Genomic DNA, 11,605 nt, shown 5'->3' on the forward strand with positions numbered 1-11,605 from the left:
CTCCTGCAATCTGCCATCCAGAAGCGGGGCAGCTGATTTTTGTTTGCCAGAGAAAAATTCCGTGGATTGTTTTTGGGGGCATATTGCTGGGAGTGGCCGGCTGGCTCCTTAAAATGCTCGATACGCATGATGGTTCCCAGGCCCAAGGTGTCACCACTACCAAGTCGGCCTGCGGTTTTAGTATCAAGTTCATCCTGCAATTTGCCATCCAGAAGAGGGGCAGTTGAGTTTTGTTTGCCAGAGAAACGGGCCGAGGTTTCTGTTTGGGGACATATGGCTGAGAGTGGCCGGCTGGCCCCTGAATATCCACGATACACAGCATGGTTCCCAGATCCAAGGTGGCACCAGTGCCAAGTCGGGCTGGTTTGATAGTACCAAGTGTCTCCTGCAATCTGCCATCCAGAAGCAGGGCAGCTTACTTTTGTTTGCCAGAGAAATAGGCCTAGGTTTTTGTTTGGGGGCCTGTGGCTAGGAGTGGCAGGCTGGCTCCTAAGAATCCACGATACGCAGGATGTTTCCCAGACCCAAGGTGGCACCAGTGCCAAGTCGGGCTGGTTTGATAGTACCAAGTGGCTCCTGCAAACTCCATCAAAAAGTTGGCAGGCGTGTTTTGTTTTCCAGGGAACAGCGCCGTTGATTTTGTTTGGGGGCCTGTGGCTGGGAGTGGCCGGCTGGCTCCTTAGAATCCACGATACGCAGGATGGTTCCCAGACCCAAGGTGGCACCAGTGCCAAGTCGGGCTGGTTTGATTACACCAAGTGGCTCCTGCAATCTGCCATCCAGAAGTGAGGCAGCTAAGTTTTGTTTGCGAGAAAAAAGGGCCGTGGTTTTTGTTGGGGGCCTGTGGCTGGGAGTAGCCGGCTGGCTCCTTAAAATCCACGATAGGCAGGATGGTTCCCAGACCCAAGGTGGCACCAGTGCCAAGTCGGGCTGGTTTGATAGTACCAAGTGGCTCCTGCAATCTGCCATCCAGAAGCGGGGCAGCTGAGTTTTGTTTGCCAGAGAAAAAGGCTGTGGTTTGTGTTTGGGGGCCTGTGGCTGGCAGTGGCCGGCTGGCTCCTGAAAATCCACGATACGCAGCATGGTTCCCAGACCCAAGGTGGCACCAGTGCCAAGTGGGGCTCGTTTGACAGTGTCAAGTGCCTCCTGCAATCTCCCATCCAGAAGCGGGGCGGCTGAGTTTTTTTTGCCAGGGAAACGGACCTTTGTTTTTGATTGGGCTCTGTGGCCGAGAGTGGTCGGCTGTCTCCTGACAATCCACAATACGCAGGATGGTTCCCAGACCCAAGGTGGCACCAGTGCCAAGTCGGGCTGGTTTGATAGTACCAAGTGTCTCCTGCAATCTGCCATCCAGAAGCGGGGCAGCTGAGTTTTGTTTGCCAGAGAAAAGGGCCGTGGGTTGTGTTTGGGGGCATATGGCTGGGAGTGGCCACCTGGCTCCTTAAAATGCACGATACGCCGCATGGTAACCAGACGCAAGGTGGCACCAGTGCCAAGTCAGGCTGTTTTTGTAGTACCCAGTGGCTCCTGCAATTTGCCATCCAGAAGCGGGGCAGTTGAATTTTGTTTGCTAGAGAAAAGGGCTGTGGTTTGTGTTTGGGGGCCTATGGCTGAGAGTGGCCGGCTGGCCCCTGAAAATCAACGATAGGCAGGATGGTTCCCAGATCCAAGGTGGCACCAGTGCCAAGTAAGGCTGGTTGTATGGTTCAAAGTGACTCCTGCAATCTGCCATCCAGAAGCGGGACAGCTGAGTTTTTTTTGCCAGAGAAAAGGTCCATGGTTTCTTTTTGGGGCATACGGCATGGAATTGCCGGCTGGCTCCTTAAAATGCTCGATACGCAGGATGGTTCCCAGAGCCAAGGTGGCACCACTGCCAAGTCGGGCTCTTTTTGTAGTACCAAGTGCGTCCTGCAATTTGCCATCCAGAAGAGGGGCAGTTGAGTTTTGTTTGCCAGAGAAAAGGGCCGAGGTTTGTGTTTGGGGGCATATGGCTGGGAATGACCGGCTGGCCCCTGAAAATCCACGATACGCCGGATGGTTCCCAGATCCAAGGTGGTACCATTACCAAGTCGGGCTGGTTTGATAGTCCCAAGTGGCTCCTGCAAACTGCCATCCAGAAGCGGGGCAGCTGAGTTTTGTTTGCCAGGGAAATGGGCCGTTGTTTGTGTTTGGGTGCCTGTGGCTGGGAGTGTTCGGCTGGTTCCTGAATATGTACGATACGCAGGATTGTTCCCAGATCCAAGGTGGCAGCAGTGCCATGTTGTGCTGGTGTGATAGTCCCAAGTGGCTCCTGCAATCTGCCATCCAGAAGTGGGGCAGCTGATTTTTGTTTGCCAGAGAAAAGGTCCGTGGTTTGTTTTTGGGGGCATATGGCTGAGAGTGGCCGGCTGGCCCCTGAAAATCCACGATACACAGGATGGTTCCCAGATCCAAGGTGGCACCTGTGCCAAGTCGGGCTGATTTGATAGTACTAAGTAGCTCCTGCAATCTGCCATGCAGAAGCGGGGCAGCTTACTTTTGTTTGCCAGGGAAACGGGCCGAGGTTTGTGTTTGGGGGCCTATGGCTGAGAGTGACCGGCTGGCTCCTGAAAATCCATGATACGCAGCATGGTTCCCAGACCCAAGGTGGCACCAGGGCCAAGTGGGGCTGGTTTCACAGTGTCAAGTGCCTCCTGCAATCTCCCATCCAGAAGCGGGGCAGCTGAGTTTTGTTTGCCTGTGAAACGGGCCGTTGTTTTTAATTGGGGTCTGTGGCCGAGAGTGTTCGGCTGGCTCCTGACAACCCACAATACGCAGGATGGTTCCCAGACCCAAGGTGGCACCAGTGCCAAGTCGGGCTGTTTTTATAGTACCAAGTGCGTCCTGCAATTTGCCATCCAGAAGAGGGGAAGTTGAGTTTTGTTTGCCAGAGAATAGCGCCGTTGTTTGTGTTTGGGGGCTTGTGGCTGGGAGTGGCCGACTGGCTCCTTAGAATCTGTGTTACGCAGCATGGTTCCCAGACCCAAGGTGGCACCAGTGCCAAGTTGGGCTGGTTTGATAGTACCAAGTGGCTCCTGCAATCTGCCATCCAGAAGCGGGGCAGCTTACTTTTGTTTGCCAGGGAAACGGGCCGAGGTTTGTGACTGGGGACCTATGGCTGGGAGTGACCGGCTGGCTCCTGAAAAGCTACAATAGGCAGGATGGTGACCAGACCCATGGTGGCAGCAGTGCCAAGTTGGGCTGATTTGATAGTACCAAGTGGCTCCTGCAATCTGCCATCAAAAAGTTGGCAGGCGAGTTTTGTTTTCCAGGGAAAAGCGCCATTGTTTGTATTTGGGGGCCTGTGGCTGGGAGTGGCCGGGTGGCTCCTTTGAACCCACGATACGCAGGATGGTTCCCAGACCCAAGGTGGCACCAGTGCCAAGTCGGGCTGGTTTGATACTACCAAGTGCGTCCTGCAATCTGCCATCCAGAAGCGGGGCAGCTTAATTTTGTTTGCCAGGGAAACGGGCCGTGGGTTTTGTTTGGGGGCATATAGCTGAGAGTGGCCGGCTGGCTCCTGAAAATCCACGCTAGGCAGCATGGTTCCCAGATCCAAGGTGGCACCAGTGCCAAGTCGGGCTGGTTTGATGGTGCAAAGTGGCTCCTGCAATCTGCCATCCAGAAGTGGGGCAGCTGATTTTTGTTTGCCAGAGAAAAATTCCGTGGATTGTTTTTGGGGGCATATTGCTGGGAGTGGCCGGCTGGCTCCTTAAAATGCTCGATACGCATGATGGTTCCCAGGCCTAAGGTGTCACCACTACCAAGTCGGCCTGCGGTTTTAGTATCAAGTTCATCCTGCAATTTGCCATCCAGAAGAGGGGCAGTTGAGTTTTGTTTGCCAGAGAAACGGGCCGAGGTTTCTGTTTGGGGACATATGGCTGAGAGTGGCCAGCTGGCCCCTGAATATCCACGATACACAGCATGGTTCCCAGATCCAAGGTGGCACCAGTGCCAAGTCGGGCTGGTTTGATAGTACCAAGTGTCTCCTGCAATCTGCCATCCAGAAGCAGGGCAGCTTACTTTTGTTTGCCAGAGAAATAGGCCTAGGTTTTTGTTTGGGGGTCTGTGGCTAGGAGTGGCCGGCTGGCTCCTAAGAATCCACGATACGCAGGATGTTTCCCAGACCCAAGGTGGCACCAGTGCCAAGTCGGGCTGGTTTGATAGTACCAAGTGGCTCCTGCAAACTCCATCAAAAAGTTGGCAGGCGTGTTTTGTTTTCCAGGGAACAGCGCCGTTGATTTTGTTTGGGGGCCTGTGGCTGGGAGTGGCCGGCTGGCTCCTTAGAATCCACGATACGCAGGATGGTTCCCAGACCCAAGGTGGCACCAGTGCCAAGTCGGGCTGGTTTGATTACACCAAGTGGCTCCTGCAATCTGCCATCCAGAAGTGAGGCAGCTAAGTTTTGTTTGCGAGAAAAAAGGGCCGTGGTTTTTGTTGGGGGCCTGTGGCTGGGAGTAGCCGGCTGGCTCCTTACAATCCACGATAGGCAGGATGGTTCCCAGACCCAAGGTGGCACCAGTGCCAAGTCGGGCTGGTTTGATAGTACCAAGTGGCTCCTGCAATCTGCCATCCAGAAGCGGGGCAGCTGAGTTTTGTTTGCCAGAGGAAAAGGCTGTGGTTTGTGTTTGGGGGCCTGTGGCTGGCAGTGGCCGGCTGGCTCCTGAAAATCCACGATACGCAGCATGGTTCCCAGACCCAAGGTGGCACCAGTGCCAAGTGGGGCTCGTTTGACAGTGTCAAGTGCCTCCTGCAATCTCCCATCCAGAAGCGGGGCAGCTGAGTTTTTTTTGCCAGGGAAACGGACCTTTGTTTTTGATTGGGCTCTGTGGCCGAGAGTGGTCGGCTGTCTCCGGACAATCCACAATACGCAGGATGGTTCCCAGACCCAAGGTGGCACCAGTGCCAAGTCGGGCTGGTTTGATAGTACCAAGTGTCTCCTGCAATCTGCCATCCTGAAGCGGGGCAGCTGAGTTTTGTTTGCCAGAGAAAAGGGCCGTGGGTTGTGTTTGGGGGCATATGGCTGGGAGTGGCCACCTGGCTCCTTAAAATGCACGATACGCCGCATGGTAACCAGACGCAAGGTGGCACCAGTGCCAAGTCAGGCTGTTTTTGTAGTACCCAGTGGCTCCTGCAATTTGCCATCCAGAAGCGGGGCAGTTGAATTTTGTTTGCTAGAGAAAAGGGCTGTGGTTTGTGTTTGGGGGCCTATGGCTGAGAGTGGCCGGCTGGCCCCTGAAAATCAACGATAGGCAGGATGGTTCCCAGATCCAAGGTGGCACCAGTGCCAAGTAAGGCTGGTTGTATGGTTCAAAGTGACTCCTGCAATCTGCCATCCAGAAGCGGGACAGCTGAGTTTTTTTTGCCAGAGAAAATGTCCATGGTCTCTTTTTGGGGTATACGGCTGGGAATTGCCGGCTGGCTCCTTAAAATGCTCGATACGCAGGATGGTTCCCAGAGCCAAGGTGGCACCACTGCCAAGTCGGGCTCTTTTTGTAGTACCAAGTGCGTCCTGCAATTTGCCATCCAGAAGAGGGGCAGTTGAGTTTTGTTTGCCAGAGGAAAGGGCCGAGGTTTGTGTTTGGGGGCATATGGCTGGGAATGACCGGCTGGCCCCTGAAAATCCACGATAGGAAGGATGGTTCCCAGATCCAAGGTGGTACCATTACCAAGTCGGGCTGGTTTGATAGTCCCAAGTGGCTCCTGCAAACTGCCATCCAGAAGCGGGGCAGCTTACTTTTGTTTGCCAGGGAAATGGGCCGTTGTTGGTGTTTGGGGGCCTGTGGCTGGGAGTGTTCGGCTGGTTCCTGAATATGTACGATACGCAGGATTGTTCCCAGATCCAAGGTGGCAGCAGTGCCATGTTGTGCTGGTGTGATAGTCCCAAGTGGCTCCTGCAATCTGCCATCCAGAAGTGGGGCAGCTGATTTTTGTTTGCCAGAGAAAAGGTCCGTGGTTTGTTTTTGGGGGCATATGGCTGAGAGTGGCCGGCTGGCCCCTGAAAATCCACGATACACAGGATGGTTCCCAGATCCAAGGTGGCACCTGTGCCAAGTCGGGCTGATTTGATAGTACTAAGTAGCTCCTGCAATCTGCCATGCAGAAGCGGGGCAGCTTACTTTTGTTTGCCAGGGAAACGGGCCGAGGTTTGTGTTTGGGGGCCTATGGCTGAGAGTGACCGGCTGGCTCCTGAAAAGCTACAATAGGCAGGATGGTGACCAGACCCATGGTGGCACCAGTGCCAAGTTCGGCTGGTTTGATAGTACCAAGTGGTTCCTGCAATCTGCCATCCAGAAGCAGGGCAGCTGAGTTTTGTTTGCCAGAGAAAAGGGCCTTGGTTTGTGTTTGGGGGCATATGGCTGGGTGTGGCCAGCTGGCTCCTTAAAATGCACGATATGCAACATGGCTCCCAGACCCAAGGTGGCACCAGTGCCAAGTTGGGCTGGTTTGATAGTACCAAGTGGCTCCTGCAATCTTCCATGATCACGTGGAGAAATACTTTCTGGTTTCAGCCTCATGCTCTTTCTTCTCTCCCTCAACTTCTCTATCACCTCTCATCTGGTTCACATGCGCTGTCTTCAAGGTCCACAGGCTACTTTTCACAGAATCTTCTGGCCTGATGAAGTAAGAATGATGAATAGAACAGAGCTGGGATCTATTTTCCAGTTTGGATAAAATGCATTCTGCACACAAATCCAAGGAGAACGGGCTGCCCCGATGCCCAGAAAATCTTTCACTCCTGCTAGTGTTCTACGTCAACCGCAACTTAGTCTGAAAGAAAAGCTTTTTCTCTGAGAGCATCTGAGAGGTTTGCATGAAGCACTGATATCTGACATATGCAATTTTGAATAGGAGAGGAAAAAGAAAATGGCAAGGAGTTTTTAATTTTAGTGGTTTCAATTTTAATTTCCGTGCACTTTTTCAAAACTTGTCAGCTCAAATGCCCATCAACATCTTTTAGTCATCTGTAAGTCAGTATTCATATAAAATGTGCTTCAAATCCAAAGAATTTCAAATTTGCACTCCAAGCTTCTATGCCTAGATTTATGATTTCCTACACATATTAGATGAAAGGAAGGCCTTTTTTACTGTGGGAGTGCTGGAACACTGGAACAGGTTGCCCAGAGAAGTTGTGGGTGTCCCATCCCTGAAAGTATTCAAGGTCACCTTGGACGGGGCTTGGAGCAGCAACAAAGGAGAAGCTTGATGGTAGAGAAACAAAGTTGGACTATAGAAGAAACTCGGATTGAAGTATAGGATCAAGTTTTCTCTCAGCTCTTGGGGTAAATTCAAAGTTGTACAAAATGACATTTATCTGTGCTATTCACTACTGTAACAGAAAGTTTCATGAAAACTGTACAGAAGATAGTAAATTTTAAAAGAGATAAGAATTACAGCATAAAATCCATGGGATAGGTTACAACATGAGACACTCTCTAAGAGAAAATCTCTGTGTTTCAGCACTTCATCAGGGTAAGATTTCATGAAGTGCCAAAGAAGGCGGCAAAATATCATTCGGGACATTATTTACTGGAATTCAGCCTGGCCATTAGTAGGAACTGCCTTTGAACATATCATGTAGATATACCACACACACTTTCCCTTCACTGAAAAATTACTGTTTACAACAAATAAGCAATTGACGATCAAAATTGATTGAAAGCATCTTAAACATGTCAAGTATTTCATTGTAGATGATCTGTGATCCAAATGCTTCTTCCACCTTCGAGAGGGACAGAAGAATTCTTCCATATCATGATGGTTTAAAATTGTATCAACCAATGTTTTCTGCTGAAAAGATATCATCTATTTTTTTCTATTTTTGGAAGAAAATATTCCTAGACATACAACAGGTGAGAACTAAGTAATTTTAAAGAAACAAATGAAATGAAAATATTCTGTAAATAGAATGAAATGAAAAGCTGTGTTTTAAATAGGAGCTAAATATTAAACAGAATTTTTGTACCAGGCATTTGAATTACTGCACCAGCTCTTTTGCCCATCAAGAGAGGCATTTAGCATTTCAGTCTTTTCCAAGGTGTTCATGATCTGCTATGCTGATCTCTGTGTGTGCCTAGGTGTGTGTGGAGGGGGGGGCATATGAAGGGGAGTGTGTATGTTTGCTTTACAATTGTTGTGGCAGATTCATGCCTCAGCTCCACATTTTGTTTTAAAAAGGTCACACCGAGTGGATATGAAGTTTACTATCAACAAGAGATCGATTCCCAAATCATCCATTTGACTCTCCCTTATAAATCATGTGCTTTGTTGCATATTTTATCAAATATACTTTCAAGCCAGATGGAGGAAGGAGGATGTGGGAATCCCTCCACCATCTTGCAACTTTTATGTAAGTAGGTTTTCAAGAAAATCATCATTTCTCTTTTAAATATGTCTGGAACAGGCATGATGGTAGTGTCAACCTGTTGGAGTTTTTGTTGCTGGAAGAAGTTGTACAAAAGGATTGGTTTTTACATTGACCAGTTACTGAATCAAGCGCAGGAATACATTGGAAATTTAGCTGGGGGTTCCTTTTCCCAGCAGACTACTTCTAGAACGAGCTTGTACACTGAAGCTGACTCTTTTGCTCTCTTTTTGTTTCTTTCCTATTTTCTTGGCTTCTTTGCCACTATCTAGACAATTTTGGAACTTTGTTCCCAACTAAAATGGTTTCAATAGTCTGATTGTGATCATACATTTTTACAAGGAATTTTTAAAATCTTTCCTCGAGTCCAGAAAGTCAAGGACTTAGATCTTTTTCTTCCCTTATCAATATTGCCATGAAATTGATAAATAAAGACCAACTCTTTATTTTTGTTTTTAACCCACGTAGATAATTCCCATCCATTAATCCATTTTGTGGACCAATAGCTGCCATTCTGATGGAAGCTGTCACTTCTTAACAATAGGCATTCTGTGACTATGTTGACAGCACTTTGGGTGAAGATCCTAACTGGTCTTAGATATACATAGGGAGAAATTTGCTCAGCCAGTGTCAGTCTTAAGCATGCGTATCAGAAGATCTTTCTAGAGCTGGGAATTTTCCCATGAAAGGGATTCAGTTAGGGAAGAGACACTTGTGCCAGAGTTTTACATTCTTCTTGAACACTGCTTAAGGAACTTAGATGCCATGTCCATTTGGATCTCTGTCTGCACAGAACTTTGTCATGCCAGTGCTTTGAAATGCATCTTGAAGAGAATTCACTAGCACAGAATGAAAGAGAGTGGAAGGGGTTGGTGGGGCTAACCAGGCCCAACCCCCCTGCCTAAACCAGGATACCTAGAGCCTCTTGCCCAGGATTCTATCTGGGTGTACTTTTAATGTCTTCAAAGATCCAGGCTCCACAATCTTTCTGGGCAGTCTGTGCCGTGGTTCAGTCACCCTGACAGTAAAGAAACATTTACTGATGTTCAAAGGCAATCTCCTGTATTTCAGTGTGTGCCCACTGCCTCTTGTCTTTACCCTCAGCATCACTGAAAAGACACTGATTCCCTCCCCTTTGCACTATTGCTTCCATATGTATGTGTGATGCCATGTAGAGGTATGTCAAAAACCTCCCTGAAGCCCAGGCAGATAATATTCCCTTCATCTACCAGTCAAGTTGATTCATCAGAGGAGTTTAAAGTGATGTTCAGCATGAAATTCCCCTGAAAAATCATGCTAACTACATTATTTGGTCATCTGTCATGTGCCTGGCAAGGATTTCCAGGAAGAGCTGCTTCATCAACTTCCTGGGGATAAAAAAGAGGCTGGCTGGTTTGTACTATGGCGAGTCCTCTTAATTGCCTTTTTTGAAGATGGGTGTCATATGCTAACATCCACTCTTTAGCCTCTCTTGTCGTCTACATCTTAGCAAAACGCTTTTCCACTATGTCTGGCTAGGAAAAACTGTGCCAGCACAGAAAACATCTCCCATCGTGTTCTAGAAGTTGCACGGATGTCTGCCAAGTGTTTGGCAGGAAGAAAAGAAAAGTTGTCCAAAACAGCTTCCAATCGAATGTTCCTGTGATTGGAAAAGTCAGGAGAGTGCAAAGGTACTGTTTTCTATCAGTTGGCAAGGTGCGCACACAATCCCAGTGTTGTACAGCTTGCTTCTTCACCTTCCCGAAGCTGCCGCTCTCGCCGGCTGCCGGAGCCCAAGAAGCGGCTTCTTCGCGCAAAGACGATTGTGCCGCTCACAGTGCTCTCCTTAGCGCGGCTTCTGCCGAAAGACGCCCGGCAGCGGCTCTTACCTCCGGAGAGCACCCTACCTTCGTCTTTAGCTCCTCTTCTCATCTACACCTCGGCAAAAAGCTTCTCCACTATGTCTGGCTAGGAAAAACTGTGCCAGCACAGAAAACATCTCCCATCGTGTTCTAGAAGTTGCACGGATGTCTGCCAAGTGTTTGGCAGGAAGAAAAGAAAAGTTGTCCAAAACAGCTTCCAATCGAATGTTCCTGTGATTGGAAAAGTCAGGAGAGTGCAAAGGTACTGTTTTCTATCAGTTGGCAAGGTGCGCACACAATCCCAGTGTTGTACAGCTTGCTTCTTCACCTTCCCGAAGCTGCCGCTCTCGCCGGCTGCCGGAGCCCAAGAAGCGGCTTCTTCGCGCAAAGACGATTGTGCCGCTCACAGTGCTCTCCTTAGCGCGGCTTCTGCCGAAAGACGCCCGGCAGCGGCTCTTACCTCCGGAGAGCATCCTACCTTCGTCTTTCGCGTCTTTTGTAGTCTACATCTTAGCAAAACGCTTTTCCACTATGTCTGGCTAGGAAAAACTGTGCCAGCACAGAAAACATCTCCCATCGTGTTCTAGAAGTTGCACGGATGTCTGCCAAGTGTTTGGCAGGAAGAAAAGAAAAGTTGTCCAAAACAGCTTCCAATCGAATGTTCCTGTGATTGGAAAAGTCAGGAGAGTGCAAAGGTACTGTTTTCTATCAGTTGGCAAGGTGCGCACACAATCCCAGTGTTGTACAGCTTGCTTCTTCACCTTCCCGAAGCTGCCGCTCTCGCCGGCTGCCGGAGCCCAAGAAGCGGCTTCTTCGCGCAAAGACGATTGTGCCGCTCACAGGGCTCTCCTTAGCGCGGCTTCTGCCGAAAGACGCCCGGCAGCGGCTCTTACCTCCGGAGAGCATCCTACCTTCGTCTTTAGCTCCTCTTCTCATCTACACCTAGGCAAAAAGCTTCTCCACTATGTCTGGCTAGGAAAAACTGTGCCAGCACAGAAAACATCTCCCATCGTGTTCTAGAAGTTGCACGGATGTCTGCCAAGTGTTTGGCAGGAAGAAAAGAAAAGTTGTCCAAAACAGCTTCCAATCGAATGTTCCTGTGATTGGAAAAGTCAGGAGAGTGCAAAGATACTGTTTTCTATCAGTTGGCAAGGTGCGCACACAATCCCAGTGTTGTACAGCTTGCTTCTTCACCTTCCCGAAGCTGCCGCTCTCGCCGGCTGCCGGAGCCGAAGAAGCGGCTTCTTCGCGCAAAGACGATTGTGCCGCTCACAGTGCTCTCCTTAGCGCGGCTTCTGCCGAAAGACGCCCGGCAGCGGCTCTTACCTCCGGAGAGCATCCTACCTTCGTCTTTCGCGTCTTTTGTAGTCTACATCTTAGC

This window comes from Melospiza melodia, chromosome 3, assembly GCF_035770615.1.
Source record: "Melospiza melodia melodia isolate bMelMel2 chromosome 3, bMelMel2.pri, whole genome shotgun sequence".
Taxonomy (NCBI): Eukaryota; Metazoa; Chordata; class Aves; order Passeriformes; family Passerellidae; genus Melospiza; species Melospiza melodia.